The sequence below is a fragment of the Papilio polytes genome, unplaced genomic scaffold (assembly GCF_000836215.1).
Source record: "Papilio polytes unplaced genomic scaffold, Ppol_1.0 DF823923.1, whole genome shotgun sequence".
Classification (NCBI taxonomy): domain Eukaryota; kingdom Metazoa; phylum Arthropoda; class Insecta; order Lepidoptera; family Papilionidae; genus Papilio; species Papilio polytes.
Genome location: NW_013525281.1, coordinates 3,498,612 through 3,517,801, shown reverse-complemented (window position 1 = coordinate 3,517,801; position 19,190 = coordinate 3,498,612). Strand labels below are relative to the sequence as shown.

The following is a 19,190-nucleotide window of genomic DNA, read 5'->3' as shown; positions in this document are numbered from 1 at the left end:
GATGGACGGGCACGAGACGGTATCTCGCATCACTTCGATCATTCGATCCCCCACAGTACAATAATGGCTTTGTACGGTAATTCTCAAACTTTTATTTCAATACTAGCTACTGCCCGCGACACCGTTCGCGTGGAAATAAAAAACCAAAGGTAAGTAGCCTATGTTTTCTTCCAGACTATCCACAACTGCGCCATATAAATCCATTTATCCGTTTTAGCTACAAACTCTAACAAACATCTATCTAAACTTTCGCATTTATAATATTAGTATGAAATAGTATGATTAGAATAAACTTCTAACACAATCTAAAGAAAGACATGCTATCCCATACGAAACTATAGTGTCAAAAATTATACACAATCAATTCTAATAAAAAAGAAATCTATAAGTACTTAACCATAACTATGTTAACCAAAATAAAACTTCTAGATACTATTGTTTTAGAAAGATAATTTGTACATGAGTTTTATGTGATTTTTTGACATTTATACCAACTGATTTTACATTTTGATTTGTATTTTTAAAATGCTACCAATATAGAATCAGTTTGAGAACCAGCGCACCGTATTACACGCACTCTATCTAGTCAGGTGGGGGACAGCGCTTGCGAATTATGCCCATGACTATGGAGATCTCGCTGCATTTGTTTTGTTATAAGAATTATCCAAAGATGAAATAATGCCTACATTTATATTAATGTAGAATTAATATCTCCGAGATACTAGGAGATATAATTCGCTGGACATCGTTTCAAGGACTGAAACCGACGAAATCCAGATATATATTCCATTTTAACCTTCATCTCACTAATATTATAGACAGTTTGGATGGATGTTTGTTAGAGTTTGAAGCCTAAAGAGCTGAACGGATCTCGATGAAATTTGGCTTAGATGTAGAGCATAGTCTAGGAGAACACATATACTGCTTTTTTTTATTTCACGCGGACGGATTTGCCGTTGAATTGTAATTTTATCATATTAATAATAATAAGTGAAGGAGAAAAATAATAACTATCAATTGATAAGCTTCATAAATTGTAGAACTCTTTGATAGTCCATTGAAACGAGGCAAATAAATGACCTTGTATTATCGTATAAAGATTAAATATGTAACCAGTTCACAAACCGGGTTCCAACAATCAGATATTGACTGTACAAAAGCCTATAGTTATTGGAACAGAACCAAGAGTCATTATTAACGTCGGGAAATAGTATTTCAAAAGTGTCAATAGAGAATGTATCAAAATAAATAACTGCTGTACTATACTTTGGACACTATTGTACCTTACCTGGACCTTAGTACAGATTTAAATTATAATTATACTAGTATTATAAATGCGAAAGTTTAGCTGGATGGATGGATGTTTGTTAAAGTTTGTAGCCTAAACGGCTGAACAGTTCGATGAAATTTGATACAGATGTAGAGCATAGTCTGAAAGAACATATAGACTATTCACTTTTGTTTTTTTTTTTTTATTTCCACACGGAGTCACGAGCGAAAGATAGTCAACAATGTGTAATCAATGTGATAAATAACAATGGTCATGTACTATTAAAAAGGAATAAAGAAAGTACCTTTGCATATTATAAGACCTCATCAATTGAATTGGACTCTTAAATTATAAGTCAATCACTCCTAACTAAATCATCCATATATGGAATAACTAAAGCTATACCGGATATAGAATTCGTCACTTATATCCCATTAACAATATAAAATGCGTAATGGTATGGATGCCAAATTGCTTGACCTCAGATGAACTATTCAAAACGTAGAAACGTTATCCGTAATGAGGCGTTCAGAAATTCTTTTCATTTGACTTCAATAATGTCTATTTACAGTATGCATTAATTTAAAAATTTATTTAATAGTGGTGAATGTAGCGCGTCATATTTTGAAGGGGCAATGTCGGAGCATTAATTTGATTCTTTTATTGCATTGTTTTACTCCGTTGGCGCGGTGATCTAAAGTGGGACTTGGCCTACAACGCAGGAAAACGCCATCGCCTGTCCTGTCCCATTTCTTAACAGTCGACTGTCAATTGTTTATACGCAATATTTTTAAATGATGAACAATGACACCATTAAAAATTCTGTCCCATGTATTTCATTCTGTTGTAGCCGCATTTAACAATTTTATTCATAAACTTTCAAATGTACAATCTCCATTTTTCCAAAAGAAGGCAAATTGCTATGATATGTCTATGCATAATTTTGGAGAAAAAAGTGTTTTCTATTGTTAGGATAATAAATGTTTGTAAAAAACAGTTATCGTAATAGATTCTTATATTGCTGTCAAATCTCATTATAAAAATATTGTACATTTTTATAATGTAGTTTTCGGAGAATGTCTCAAGTACACTTGTAGAGACAAAAAATCTATACTTTGACTGTAAGAATAACTGTAAAGTGGTAAGTCTTAGGAAAGTGGAGATTTAGTTGGTAGGAAACTTGAATATTACTAAGTGTTAGTGTAAAGGCTATCTTGAGTCAGAGAAAGTACATCATAGGATTTATTCTCAAAAGCTCAAAGTTAATAACGCAAATACGGCGTATTGTAGACTAGGAGTATAGTAGTCTATACTGATATTATAAAGAGGAAATTGTATTTTTGTACGTATTGTAATAACTCAAAAACTACGGGACTGATTTCAAATATTCTTTCACCATTAAAAGTTAAGGCATCAGTGGTATGTTTTTATAATTTTTTAATGTTACGGTGGCGAAATAGCGAGCAACATCTAGTCTTGATTGCTATTTATTGCAGGACCATCAACGCTAATTCCCGCCAGATTAGCCGTCGTAGGCCTTACTTTGGTCTAGCAATTCTTTAACATTCGTTATTCTATTCCAAATTTATTAAATTTAACATAAGGGCTGCTACTCAAATATTAGGAACAGAAATAATTGAGTGAGTCTAAACATAGAGCTTCTATATGTTTAAGGAGGTCTATACGTTTAGACTAAGCTCTACTCGCGTATCCTTTTTCGCAGGAAAAGTACACGAGGACCGTGAGTTGCAACCAAATACAAATGACAAATGATAATCAGTTCGCAAGCCATCAGAATACCTTATACATGATGCAGTAACATCGGCACACGCTTTGGCCTTTCATTACTTATTTATCTATTGATAGGATATACCTTTTGAAAGTAAAGAAAGTATCGATTGCTGGTCTTGAATCTACAATTATGATGACGTATTAAGAGATAACAATACGTAGAGATCAATGTCGCTTTCAAGAATTCGTCATTTCTTTCACAGGAACTGTGCTTTAAATAGAGACTATAATATGTATTCGAAATATAGAACATAATCTTACTAATCTTACTTATCTTATAAATGCGAAAATTTTGATGAATCGATGGATGTTTGTTAGAGTTTGTAGCCTAAACTGCTGAACTGATTTTTATGAAATAGATGTAGGGTATAGTAAATTTTATTAATTCTATGCGGACGGAGTCGAAGGCGAGAGCTAGTATTTCAAACCATAGGGTTAAGGAATTATTTTTCTTTAGATAAAACTTTTAGAGATCTAAGCTATCTTATAAACCAAGAACGCTTGAAGCATACCTTTTCTACCTCACTAAAGTTACTGCTTTCCTCGTGCCCTATAAAACATTGGCGAGTAAAGCTGGCGGTTTATCACAAATGTCCTTTACGAAACGTGGTCAGAACACGTAATACAGCTCTTGGCAAAACAAACGACGTGTTTACATAGGGGCGGTACGTGCGAAAGAAAAGTTACGACCTCATGCCTGAATTAAATAGCATTTGCAACTTACAACGACCTTTAGAAACCACGTGAAATTTTTCTTTTAATCATTTTGACTTAAAGTGCAGAATTTAAAATATCATAGTATAACGTAAACAATTGGATAAAAATTCAAATAAAACACTACGAAACTTGGGGTATACATTAGCACAAGAGATTATTATGTAAAAATAGATAAAAAAAAATTATGTACGAGTAACTATGTGCAAATAAATGTTATCCTGTTTGCATCTTTAATGGAAAATATAATTTACATTAGTAAATAAGTTTTTTCACCTTTCCCATTTATAAAAATAAATAACTGTTTTGCAATACAATTAATCAAGAATAAACGTGGATATCAAAAATACTTCATTAGATAAAAATAAACAAAAACGAATAGCTCAATGCCGCTTGAATAGATGCTTGATTGACAATACAGTGTACTCAAACATCAAAGATTTGCGATTGAACGTAAAAATTACATCGCTTTGTTGAGTAACTTTAAGTTTTTACTGTTGAAAAACATGTGTAAAAACAAATGTTTTATTCTCCGTCTCTTGGAAAATATAATAATATGTTTATTCAGCACAAAACAGCTGTAAGTTGAATTTAAAAAGGCAATATTAATATTGCAATTGTCTGATTTATGACACAAAAGGTTAATCGATTAAATATCTGGAGATTATAATAATTTTGGTATCAACATAGTACTTTTATCTATAACGGTAAAGGCGCCCTGGGCAAGATGCCTTTGTCACCCCTTAACTGCAAGACATACGTAAAAGATATAAAGAGGTGCCCTAGAGTCTGCAGTGGCGCACCTTTATCTCCGTCGCCCTGGGCGGTCGCCCCATCTCGCCCTACTCGGTACTGAGTATATCTTAATTAAGAGAAATAATGTTGATAAAGCTTCATAAATTACAAAATACAGAACAAATTACAAAACAAATTTCAATGTAAATTACATTCGCTAGGTTGTATGAGATACGAGACTTTCGCTAAAATTGACTAATCTCAACGGTATACTTTAATCAAGTCGATTAACTTAACTTAAATTGGTCTAACTTCTACTTATTAAATGACTTAGGAGGCCCCTTAGTGTAGAATTAATACAAGACTGAGAGAATCTACGTTAAAGTATTAGCGTTTTGGTTCTTAGTCTAAATATATTTCGTTTTATCATTATAATTAAACTAGCTTTCGTCCGCGACTCCGTCCGACTGAAATTAAAAAAAAGTGAGTAGCCTATGTGTTTCCAGACTATCCTCTACATCAAGACAAAATTTCATCGAAATCCGTTCATCCGTTTAGGCTACAACCTCTAAAAAACATCTATCCATCCATCTAAACTTTCACATTTATAATATTAGTACGATATATGTTAATTATGGCATAGAATTCAATTTACTTCTATTTCGTGTATAATATTTTTATACATGTTTGCGTATAAAAATATAAACGCGAAATACTGTAATTTCTTATCTATCTAGCTCGGCTAAACCTGTTAGACGATCTGATAATTTTCGTTATATTGTTTTGATACTCATCGTCATTGTTTAACACACATATGTAAAAAATTTAAAACTAAACTTGTATTTAAGAAAATCTTTATAAAGTGGTGCAGCAGGCCTCATAGTAATATGTGAATATGTTCTGTTTACAGTTTTTCATTATATTTATGACTCTTTTTTTGAATTTTCAGTTTCATTTTATGTTTTAAGTATTTTGTAGGTTATTATGGAACTGACATGTTCTAAGTAAGAAACCAAGTCCCCTTAAAAAAAAGAAAAAAATCCCTAAAATAAGGGTCACGAACACGATCTTTGCGAAAACAATCAAAAATTATGACTATTATGACTAAAACAAACTCGTTTGAACTTTATTAGTTTCATATGACCTATGAAACGTTTTATTTTTGTACCGATTGTTATATCTTAATGTGTTATTTAAGCACGTGCTGTGTATAAAATAATATTATTCCAAGGCAATTGAGTGGATTTTATAGCGACTATCGTAATCAATATTTTTATAACTGCAAGTATGTGGGCGTTTTCGATATTATGATAACAGTATTATAAAAACATTCGAATTTGTGTAGACGAGTGTACCAGTGGTCCATTCAATGGCCATTGCCGTGACCGGTGAAGTACAATGTTATAAAAGTACTAGCCGTAACCCGTGGTTTTGTGCGCATTGGTTAAAAAGTAATCGAGAAGCGTACGCTATCTATATTTGATCTTTTCATTAAAATCACCTTAGCCAGTCTTGAATAATGTAAACATCTATACATCCATCCATTTAGTTTTGCATTAGTAAGATATCACAGTCGTCTTTCTTTATGGATAAGATTACTATTGCTATGTTTTTTTTTAAATAAAGTAAGCACAGGACCTCACAATATGAACTATTCATTGTTTTTCTGTGTCTTGTATAGTGTTTTATTCTTCATACAAGTATTATTCCAAAAATTTGCAATAAATTACTTCAAAAGCATTTTTATCCAAATTTTCATTATTATCGGTCAAAGAATTATTATCTTGGTGCCAACGAATAGGCTTACTATGAACTGCATAATTTAGACATTTGTTTTAATTCTTAAAAAATATCTTAAAACCGAATGTAAATAATTTAATGGAAGCCTTATCTTAAAAGCCTATTTTGTACTTCATTAATATATTCAAATATTTTTTTTTGTTTTGCCATATCAAAGAAATTTGTTTAACACGGAATATGGAATGTTACCTTTAGTTGTTTCGTATTGCTTAGATTTAATGTAATAAAGTAATAATATGAGTAAGAACATGTATTTTGAGGCTAATGCGATGTGCGCAGATCATTACGATATCTTGCTTCCATTAATATTGATCGATGGACCCGTCGGGAACTTATGCTTTTGCAACTACGATCAATTTTACAGGATTCCGTACAGCTCGAGAGATTCAATTTAATTGAGTAATACAAATAGTCAATTAAATTGATTATCTTACTAATCTTACAAATGTTGTAAACAGCGGTAAAGCCCGATTTAACGTCTTCGCACGAAAGGGCTGGCTCGCCCGGTGAAATACCACGACCACACAGAAAACAGGCGTGAAGTGGAAGCAATTCCGCGTTTTTTCTGATGCGTGTGGTGCCGGAAGCCTAATTTTCTTAAGAGGAAAGGATGGGAAGGAAAAATGGATTTGAGATCTTAGTAGTCGCAAAGGAAGGGGAAATGTCCTCTTTATGTGCGTCTTCTTCTCCGTCAGTCAAAGGTAAGCAACGCATCTGCAATGGGGATGTTTCCTAATTTTTGGAATAGCCTTTATTTTGTAGATAAACCATGTATGAACACGAAAAAAATAGTATAAAATATAATACTTATTATTTCAATAAAAAAACACGTAAATAAAAACAACTCTTTCGTTTCCCCCCAAAACGTCCCATGACGTCACTTCTTTGCATACGAACCTCGCGTCACGGCCTGTCACTGTCAATTTGAAAGAACCATTGATTGATAATACTCGTAAATCTTTGTTGTCTAAAGTTGTTTTTAGTAATGGAAATAAAAATGAAAAAACCAAAATGAACAGAAGGTGATACTTTTAACGTATTAATTACACTTGTTGCTTCTCGTGGAAGATTATGTTTGTGTGTAAACAGTGACTGCGTCCTACACCAGTGTGACCAGGTATAAATTAAATTGTACTATAAGCTACTCTTATGAATTTTGATATCTTTTTCTTTTGTAATATTCATAAAATGTTTTGCTCATAACTTATGTCGTAATTATAAAAACACTCAATAATGGAGTCCTCATAATATAAAACACGCAAATTCAATTATTACAATCATTTAGAAAAAAATATAACTACAAAATGCACTGACATTCACTGAAGTTGGTCACACTGCCATGTTATATGCAAGAAAGTGACGTCATTGGTGTTTGAGATCGAGTAATGGAGGGTAAAAAATATTGCAGCGTTTTTAATTTATATTTAATTTGAGACAAACATTCAAGGTCTCTAAATGTTATTATAGGTTATAAAATGCTGTCTTTAAAATATTAAACATAACTTTATTTGGATTTGTAACATTAGGAAACATCCCCATTGCGGATGTTTATGGGCAGCGGTTGGTTTCCATTTCGGTGGATTCAGGTGCCACTCTTTTGCCACCTTATATTATAAAAAATTGCGAAATATATCTAAACTAGAAGTATAGTAACATGTTTGATTTTGCGTTTTGATTGTTAAATGACCAGATTCCAGTAACAAGCTAGCATCGTGTTTTATTTAATTTAATACATAGTAATAGACTCTATTGAAGTCGCCGTTAAGATATAATAATGGTAAGTAAGCAAAATACGTTTTAATTTTTTCATTTGTGCGTTGATTATGAAAGTTAAGGCAAGCCGCCAACAACCAACAAGTTACCGTGGTGCAATTACGATTAATGATGTACATAGAATAATGATTCGATAGTCGTTACTCTAATGAGATACTAGCCAAGTTTGCGCGTTATTAAAACGTCGGACGCGCGTCTAACGATGTCTCTATTGTTGACTACCTCTGCCATACTATGACCCTTAAGGTAGCGACACACTACAGGTTAATACATTTATCCAGGTTAAAAACAGTATTATCAACTTAATTTTTGCGACAAGACTCAGTAGTGTGTGTCCACCTTAACAGTAAAAAGCTGCTAGTCAACAAAGGTTACAGACCCGGCAATATGTGAATAATACTTATTGATTATTTTGTATTAAGTAAATACTTTTACATGCTTGATGTAAATTTATGGAGGCAATAATGTTAACAACTGTTTTGCATATCTTTCATACGCGTCAAAGTTGGTTTTCTTATAGTTATCGTACAATTCATTAAGTGTTATTGCTTTTATTATAAGCAGACTGAATGTGCAAGAAAATGCACATAGAAATAAAGTGATATTGAATTATAAATTTATCAAAATATATTTTTCACCGTGTATCAATAGAATTCGAAATAACCTGTCGAAGTTTTTTCATTATTTTTAAAAAATTATATTTGTAATAAACATGTCAACAACATCAACATTTTAGCATTGACAATCGTATTACAAGATAAGACATGTTCTGTGTGATTGTATAGTCAGTAAGACATTATATTAGGTAAGTGTACAAGTAATTGATAGTTTAATGTCAACTATCTTGTTCACATCTTCTCAAGCTATTAGAAACATTTTTTACAAACCAAAAGTTGCACCACTTAAGAGATCTTATGGGAAATGTATCACTTCGACGGATAGATTGAAATGTCTGTAGAATGTTGCAGTCAAAATAACGGCACGCGGTAACTTATGTAGCGTCATCGATAAACAGTTTATCTCCACTTGTTATGAGTGCGTATACTTTAAATGTAACTAGAACTTATTTTTTCCAGTTACTATTTGTTAATGTCAACATACACTTATTTCTAGCTGTTGGTCGCTTTGTGGAATTTAAAAAAATAATAGTATAAATATAGCCTATGTTACTCAATGGTAACATAGCTTTTTAATGGTACAAGAATTTTAAAATCTGCCTAATAGTCTTTCACTTATCCAATATATACAAAAATACAAATCTTTCCTCTTTATAATAATTTTATGTATATACAATCGGAAGACTTTAAACCTTATGTCAAGTGAACATTCGATGTTTATTTCAAGAGTCGTTTACAGTACATTTTTCTATATTTTTCAAGAGAGAAAATCACACACACACGCGCAATCAGTTGTACCCAAGGAAAGGGCCAATTATTTTAGTTGATGAAATGTTCCTTTACAATTCAGTTAATTCATAGTATATATTATATGAATAGTATTTTAGAATAGAATTTATTTCTAAACTAGCATTCGCCAGCGACTGCGTTCACGTGGAATTAAAAAAAAAGTGTAGCCTATGTGGTCTTCGCGACTATGCTCTACACCAATATCAAAATATCATCGAGCCAGTTAGGCTAAAAACTAACAAACGTCAATCTAGATAGATGATATTTTTACGCAATTGATAAAGCTTTAACTACCGTAATTAACTTAAATACTCAGTCCTACTGATCCTGCCAGAATGGCGCGCTATTCCAATACGTCTCAATGACATTGACAGCTGTCAGATAGGGACGGACATCTATGCCGATGTTCCAGTGTAGCCCCATTTTCAACTTAACGATATGTACCTAATATTTGCAATGATTCATTGCTTACAGACGTAACAAGGTTTATAAAAACGCTGACGAATGGTAATCCTGCCAGTTGACAGTGACGGCTTTCACCGTTAAAACTCGATCGAATAAACTTGGCACCGTGACTCTTGACGCTCTGACTTTCCTAATGGAAACGAGGATACTTTCTCAACAGCTCGTTTACATTGCTCGACTTTTTATTGAGTAAACAGTGAGCTACTTGCGTAATTTTTATTTTCATATAACTCTCAAGATTCCTTAAAACGCCAGAATCACCTAACAATTGATAGTTGTACTACTTAGCTAGCGCGTACCTTCGACCAATCTGCACTTATTTAAAGGTGGTCAAGCACTGCTTTATTGACAACTAGTTTTCGCCCGCGACACCGTCCATATGAATTAAATGATAATAAATATAGAGTCTATATTACTCACAGATAAATTTCCTTTCTAACGGTAAAATAATTTTATAAATCGGTCCAGAAGTTTTTGAGTTATTTCAATACATACAAAAATACAAATCTTTCCTCTTTATATTGGTATAGATCAAAAGTTCTATCACGAAAATTGTCAGTGAGATAAACTTGGTTAACATAAAAGGTAACAGAATTCTACGTGTCCATTTCTAGTTATAACTAATGATATTTCCTGAGGACAAGCATACGTAATACCATGTGAGATTGAAAATTCTCTACCATTACTCCAATCAGTTGTAAACTGAGTGAAGTGCATCACGCGAGCTACGATTTTGTCGTCAATTTGCCGCATTCTTAGCCTCATGTGGCTCGAAGGTAATCGACTGCGTTCGCCAGATGACGCCGATTCGATACCGTCGCAACATTCTAATATCGATAATTCCACAATTATTTAAATCGATTTTGATTTCGATTTAGCTGTAATACGAAATGCACAGTGATCAAAAACTTTGATCCGTCAGCTAGTTAAAATAAAAAATATATTTTGTCTTAAATCAAGGTCAGAATTCAGTTTTTTGTACGTCTTTTCATTATTTCTTCAATAGCGTTATGGTTGACGGCGTTCATGTTAAAGGGCGGACCCTAAGCAATGAGATTATCATTAATGTCCAATAAATCTATGTCAGTGCCTTTTGAATTCTGCACTTTAATAAAATATACGTGTGTTAATTAAATAACCTAATCGAAGTTTAATTTCTTATATTAGTGATCGAAATGCAATCAACGGCATTACGAAGAATTAATTGACGAATATTAACAAGAAAGTGTGCTGCGGTGACTTATACATTGACTTTTGACCTCCATTTATATCCGAATAACTGATCCATAGACACGGCGACTCAGGTGATTAGATAGTTGCAAATCATGCTGGAACGCGATGATATCCGCCAGCAGTACGCCCGTAATACGAATTCCGATGAACATAGAATGTGTATTATCCAAGTCGATTATCGGACACGTATGACGATAGTATATAATCACATCGAGTGCTGTAACAGCTACCGGTGGCATTTCCTTGTAAAAGGTTTCATGTACACATCTGTCACGTCAAAATATGTCTATAGCTTAGTAAAAATTGCAAGAAGATAAAGAATACAATCACAATAAAGCTTAAATATTATCAATTTTGATTGTTTTAGGTAAATAAAGAATCTGACTTGTTTCTCATTCTTACATAAACATTCCTAATAACTGAATTGTGTACCTTTTTATTTAACACTAGTTTTTGACTCCGTCCGCGTTGTATTTAAAACAGAAAACAAAAGCAAGTAGCCTATGTATTCTTCTAGATTATCCTCTATATTTATGCCAAATTTCATCGAGATCCATTCAGCAGTTTAGACTAAAACTCTATCAAACATCATCCATCTAAACTTTCGCATTTATAATTAGTATGAAGTATTATTAACAAGCGTTATCTAATTTGCTAAATATGTATTACATGTTTTGTGTTAATGTTTCGGCAGTGGAAACGATGAATGTGTTCATATGATAGGGTACTAGTCCGGTCTATTATTCCATCCTGTAAAAACCGCAAGATGGCGCGCTGCGCGTGATTACCGCGACAAATCCCGCGTCATCCGTCGCGTGCGCGCCGCGTGCCTAATGCCATACTATTTGCGGTTGGCTACACTTCTCGATATACCGCGATATACTCGTACATCTCATATGAGATAACCGATTCATCTCGCATTACTATATGGATGCTTATAAGGGAGTTTCTTGTGATCGATATGCAATAAAAATAGTTGATCTAAATGTAGGATAATAGAGCTAATTATTATTGAGTAAGACAAAAAGAACAAAGCACTGTTACTGGTATCCGAATACCGACATATTTGCACGTACAGTTAGCTGCATACATATGTATATATTTTTAAAGCTCCAGAAATTTGTATACATTTATGCAACTGTCTGTACACCCCAGAATTACTAACGTTACTATCGGTTATGTTACCAATGATTTAATACATAGTAATACAATGTATTTTACATTTAAATAATAGGAGAGAATGGAGACATTAACAAGAAGATTTTGAATGTGGTAAGATTAAATGTGGATGGCTACAAAGGTAGAGGAAGACCGAATAAAGTAAGGACGGATTGTGTAAAAGAGGATATGCTTAAGAAGGGAGTGGATTTAGATATAACGGCTGATAGAGATGTATGTAGCAGCACATACTGTGTCAACCCTCGGCATAGACAGGGTCAAGCTGAATTGAAATTATACAAATTTATAGTGACATATAGACATACCATAGACTATCATATCCAGGAAGTAAACCTCTAGTCAAATCAATAGACAAGTTGGAACATATTAAATGTCTGTATAATAAAGTGAAGTATTTAAGTAAGCTAAGATGTTCTTGAGAGTGGCCGCAAGAAAATGATTACAAGAGGCTGACCGTATCCCCGCGTAACATACAATTTGCCGCTCGTTGCAAACCACTTAATGCGTACGTAGTAGCCACTGGATAAACAGGGGATATGAAACGTTATTTCTTTCAAATACTATGAATATCGTTTTCTTTTTTAATGGTATTTAGTCAAATGTATCCTGCAAAGAGTTGTAATACCTCCTTTTCTTTGTTTCAACTTTGTACAGCTATGTCTATACTATGATAAAGAGGTAAGATTTGTATTTTTGTATGCATTAAAATAACTCAAAAACTACTGGGTCGCTTTCAAAAATTCTTTCACCAATATAAAGCTACGATATCAGTGACTAACGTAGACTACATTTCTTTATTTTTTTTTAAATTCACGCGGGGGAAGTCCCGAGCAACAGCTAATCTATTCCAATATTATTTGTATTTTTGTATATATTAAAATAACTCAAAAACTACTGAGCCGATTTTGAAAATTCTTTCACTATTACAAAAGGTACGTTATCACTGAGTGGCAAAGGATATGTTTATTATATTTTTTTTAATTTTCAAGAGAAGGAAGCTGCATGGAACAGCCAGTATCTAAATGAAGTGGACAACAAATTTGTAAATCCATTGACTGCAGCAGATTTAATTAGGCAGTGAAGATCACAACCTGAACTTATTTCTTACAATTTATACGAACATTGTAAAGTACCTAATGTTCTCAAATGTCATAATCATAATACAACCTTTCTCCCTAGTCAGTCGCAATTAGCTTTTTGCATTGCAATTACGTAATAGAGTGTGTAAGATGATCCTCGGACGTCAGTATATGTGATGAAATTAATGAATATCTTAATGATATCGTATACCGCATGATTACATTGCTTGATCGATGGTATGTTTGCAAAAAGTGCACTATACAAACTACGCAATATTGAGCGAGCTTACGATTAGTCTCTAGATAGCATGAAGCGTGCAACTGTGGAAAGATGCGTAATAACGCACGGTAATGGCTTTTTTAAACTTATAGTGAGTAGGAATTTAAAGTAAGATTCTTATAAACTTTTTATAGTATTATAATTATAGTAATTAATCCTTCAGCTGTAATTTTTAAATGATTTTAAACAACAAAAGTTGCAACGAAATCTTACTAATATTATAAATGCGAAGGTTTAGATGGATGGATGGATGTTTGTTAGAATTTGTAGTCTAAACGGCTGAAGAGATCTCGATGAAATCTGGAATAGATGTAGAGTACGGTCTGGAAGAACAGATATGTTTCTTAGTTTTTTTTAGTTCCACGCGGACGGAGTCGCGGGCGAAAGCTAGTACTAAAAAAATGATGTTGCACAATTTATATAATACATTTTTTTAAAAAAGCAACTCTCTAAATACTATTGTGTTAAAGACGGATAAGTTTATGTTATTCATCATTCTGTTATTCTTTGATAGGAAACAAACTTATAAATTCAAAGAATAAGATCTCAAATTATGATAGGGCATTGTTGTTTAAGGTTAAATTCAAGGTCATAGTGTACGGATAATTTATTGGGACGTTGTTATCGAGACGGCATATCTTGAACTCTCGAATTGATCTGTCATAGAGCTTCGATGGGAATGAGTATATCATAGTATCAATTGCATTTGGTCGCTGTTACAAAGGTGCGTCAAACATATTTGTCCAACTAGACAAACGTTGGCCCACTCGATATGCAGTTGAATTTGTCTCAAGATGTTTGACAGCTAGTCTTATATTGATGTCGTTTGTTTAATTCCACAATACATATCCGGCTACTAACCGCATTTTTTACCCGTTTTATAATTTACTTTTGATATGTTGAATTTAAAAAAAAGTAAACACTTAATGAATAATAAGCGTAACTTCTTAAAATATCTGCATATTACTGGCTATTAAAGTGTGGTTTGATTAAAAAAATATCTTACCTTACAACTTCATTGCATTAATAAAATTTCTCTCTCAATCTGTAACAAATACAAAATTTATTATTTTCTAAATAAATTATACGTTATTATTAGCAAATTCTCCACCTCTTAAAAAAATATGTTTCTTCTTTATCGCCATCAAAAAATCAATAAACAAAGCTTAACATATGCACAACGATATTTTACTTTAATTTTGAAAAAAAAACGAATTTTCCTAGAAACCCATTCAAAATTAAAGGAAAAGGTCAAAGTGATAGAGGTCGCGACTGATGAAGCCGTTTCAAATCGGCTAAACATTTGCCATACAAAGTCAATGTCAGCTGTCAAAATTGTGCAAATATTAAAGCGAAAGGAGGTTAGAAATGATTCACTTTAATGGATTTATTTATTTATTTGCACAGCAACTGCAAAAAATCATTGCAGTGTCATTTGTTTGTTGGCAAATAAAAGGGTCAAAACTTGATCCAAATAAAATGCAATTCGTACTTATAAAGTACTGTTATACAAACACCAGAGAAACACCAGACTCTCCTCTTAAGGTATAAGGCATTTGTATTTGACATATAAACTACACGTGCTAATGCACTTAATAAAACTAATATAACCTACGCAATAAAATGCGTATAGTTCATTCACTTAAAGCGCAACAACGTACGATATGATTGAAGCTAATTAATGAATTTATTACAAAAACAATAAGCCTTATGCTAATTAAAATAAAGGTGAAAATCAAAAGCTCGTTAGCTTGTGCGATATGGTAGGATGGCCATCGCTGAAGCGTGGCAAATTAATGCCCAGAGAAAAGAAGTTCATATATTAAAACTTCCTGGTTTCTTTATTCGGAAGTGAAGTGTTACAAAAAGGTGATTCTTCGAGTGGAACCTTCTATGATCTTTTTGTAAATATAACTTGTATTCTTTTAACACTAACTATTGCCCGCGATTTCATCAGCGTGGCATTATAGCCGTATACGATGATCATTTTACATATAGATAGATTTTTTCTTTCTTACTTCTTACTAATATTATAGATGCAAAAGTTTAGATGGATGGATGTATGGTTTGTTAGCGGCTTAATAGTTAGAGGATAGTCTGGAAGAACACATAGGCTATTAGCTTTTGTTTTTTTTAAATCCCACGGGGACGGAGTCTCGAACGAAAGCTACAATAATACGCACTAAAGATGATTAGTTACAAATAAAATAAAGTGTGTTACAAGATATTCGACTACTAAGGATCAAGAATGAATTACCAAATAAACAATTCAATACATGTATTATGTGAATAGGTTAGAACAATACTAATACATCTGATAAAATGCAAATTTTATCTGCACGTTAGATCATTCCGTCAGCCATCAGTCTCCAAGGAGTCACAGTTTCCCACAGCCGTATGAATTTGAAAACCGCAGACTTGATGCAAAGATGTAACATTGCTAAAACGCGTACCACTTTACGTCACCGCTAGATTGTGAATTTCGCCAGTTTCCACACTCACTAACAGATAAATTTTTTGAAAAATTCTTTAAGATTGATGCATCTCTTTACTGCTTATCAAAATAATATCTTCATTCAGCTTATCTATCTTATTTAGAAATTACACGTGAAAGTTCAATTATTACTAAAATTTGTTTATTGTGTCATCCAGGTATACAAACTAAAAACTACCAGGGGCGCATAGTCATAATGAGAATGCAGGTCGTGTCTGCTATGTGAATTTATGTCCCGAGGTTCCCTGCACCGATGCGACGCCGGGATCTTGGCATACCGTCTTACGCTTTGTTTATATACTGACGTAAGAGGTAGAGATGTATTGCTGACAGGCTTCGGTATTACTTGTGATTTATGCTACCCTAGTACATGATCCAACTGGTCCCTAAACAGAGAGCATTTAAGGGACTAGAAATTTGAAATGTTATGCGCAAGAATACCTGTTTGCTATATGCCACGTGCTAAACAGGTTTTGGGAAATAGTTAATTGACTGGTAAAAGACAATAAACACATAAAAAACTACATTAAAACCTTTCCAATAAAATTAAGATACAATAGGGATTTATAGCAGTAGTGATAAAGGTATCGGGTAATGTTACAAAAACAAAAAGGTAATAAGAATAAAATAAACTACAAGATATTTTTGATTACTAACGACCTGTCCCACTACTAGCTGATAGACGCTCAGATATTTTAAAAATGACGTCACTGTCACAAAATAACAAAAAATAATATTTCCATCACATATTTTACAAATTTACAAGAATTTTGGTGGGACTGACTACACTTGTATAAGCGATCTGTGTGAACTTGCGAATTTTATAGTCGTTTAATGCAGGTCACGTAAGAGCTGATTAGGTAGGTGAAATATTTCCAGGCTTTTGGTATGCGTATCGAATGCTCCAATAAAAATATCTAACCTATCTGCCTAGACCGGTGATGTCACCTTAAAAATCGTATGTAACAATAAAATGCAGAATAACGAACTAAACGGTACTTGTCAAAAATTTTTTTAGAAAAGTCATTGTTTTTCAGATTTTTTTTTACTAAAAGTAATTTTTTTTTCTTTTATATCGATTTAGATTGATTGATTGATTAACATTTAGGGATTTTATGTATTTAAAATTATATATTTTTTTATTTTTACACAAATTCTTTAGGCTAATTTAAAATGTTTCTAGGTTATAAGTCATAGCGACAAAACAATTAAATAGCACTTACTAACGCAAGCATTCTAGACATAATTGCTGTAGTCAATCGGGCTGAGACACCGTCTGCATATCAATACGAGATCGTGTACCACAGAGATAAACTTTTACTTATCTAAATTCTTACCGCAATTGTTAATCTTTGATTTATTCAGATACGACGGCTGATAAAGTATGGAAGAATACATACTGTGCCCACTGTAGGAAAAAGGATGATTTGAAAATTTCACAATTTTTTTCACCTGAATACGCAAAAGTTTAGTATAGAGGCTTCCAAATATCTTGGCGGCACGAATCGTACGAGTCGTTGCCTAAACAACAACCAACAACCTCTAATGTATGTAAGTATGAACACAACGAAAATTGTGTTTTTCTGCATGTTACAAAACTAAATTATCGTTACATTTATGTCCATCATATCTTTACAAAGTAGACTACAATATTATGCAAGGTGCGTTCGTCCGAGTGAACATTACTCTCATAGCTCTAACTCGAACGTGATCACACATTAGTGTTGCCACTAAATAAATATACTAAACAACTATTATAATATTAGTAACTGTTATTAGTTTACTCGAAAGGAATATAAATAACTAGTTATAAAAGACGTACTGGGTGTACCTATACTTTGATTTTCTGGGACATTTAATTTAATAAAAAACGTTATGTAAACAACATATTTATTCTTTTATGATTTCTTAATACAATGAAGTGAGCTAGGAACGCGTCAAGTGGACGTAGTCTGCCTACCCCTTTAGTGTACGGGCGTAAGTTTTATTATTATTTATTCGTTCTCATTCATAATATCAACATATAAAAGATAGAGTAAAATTCCCGACATGTTAGAAACAAAACGATAGATAGTTTATAACAACGGTTGTAAAATTTAATTCGTAATAAAACCTATTAAAGTCTTCATGTGTCGTGAGAGGTAATGATTTCAAAACGTTTTATATCAAATATAATAAAACGCAAGAACGTTCCTAAGATGGCAATGTATTGTCTATTCTTCGTGTTGGCGCGCTTTTGTAACTTTCATAGCAATAGTTCTCACACGATCTAATCAATGAAAATGCCATTACTCAATCCATAACTAGATAATATCAAAGGAATAAAAAATTCTCACGTGACATATTTAAGTACGGATAATGTAATTATTCTTAAACTAATTTAGTCTAATACCGACCTGAGCAATAGGATCTTTTTTACAGTGAGATTTTGGCTCTACTCGCGTTCACGCAATAGAAGTAATCAATGTTTCTCTCTTTTTTAGATAATTAAATTTACCGTTAGCCTTTTGTTTCATAAACAAGGCTTGAATAGTCGTAAATGTATATCAATAGTCAGACGTGAAGTGGGAGCAATTCCATGTTACGTCTGATGAGTGTGGTGCCGGTAAGGTTATAAAAAAGAGATGGGAAGGAGACGTGGTTTTGACGGTGGAGGTGACGCATAGGAAGGGGAAACATCCTCTTTATGTGAGTCACCTAGTCCATAGGTTAAGGGTAGGCAATGCATCCGCTATTGCGAATGTCTATGGGCAGCGGTCGCTTCGCCGTTTTGATGGAATCAGGTAGCTGTTTGCGCGTTTGTCACCTTATGATATTAAAAAAATGATTTAACCATGAGCAACAAAAAATAGTCAATCGGCTAGGCGTCTAAGTATATCGAATCGTTCGATACGTAAAAATTTTGAATATGTAAAATCGCGTGTACATAATCCTCCGTTATGCCAGTTGCCGTTACAGAATTGACCATAAC

General features: G+C 33.0%; 1 long non-coding RNA gene across 1 annotated transcript in view; it reads right to left on the bottom strand.

Annotated features, from left to right (window-relative positions):
- LOC106102551 overlaps positions 1–19,190 on the bottom strand; it is a 36,968-nt gene that overhangs the window by 14,038 nt on the left and 3,740 nt on the right. The window contains exon 2 of the long non-coding RNA XR_001225579.1: positions 14,732–14,770. This is a non-coding gene — a long non-coding RNA (uncharacterized LOC106102551). The remainder of the gene's footprint in view (positions 1–14,731; positions 14,771–19,190) is intronic.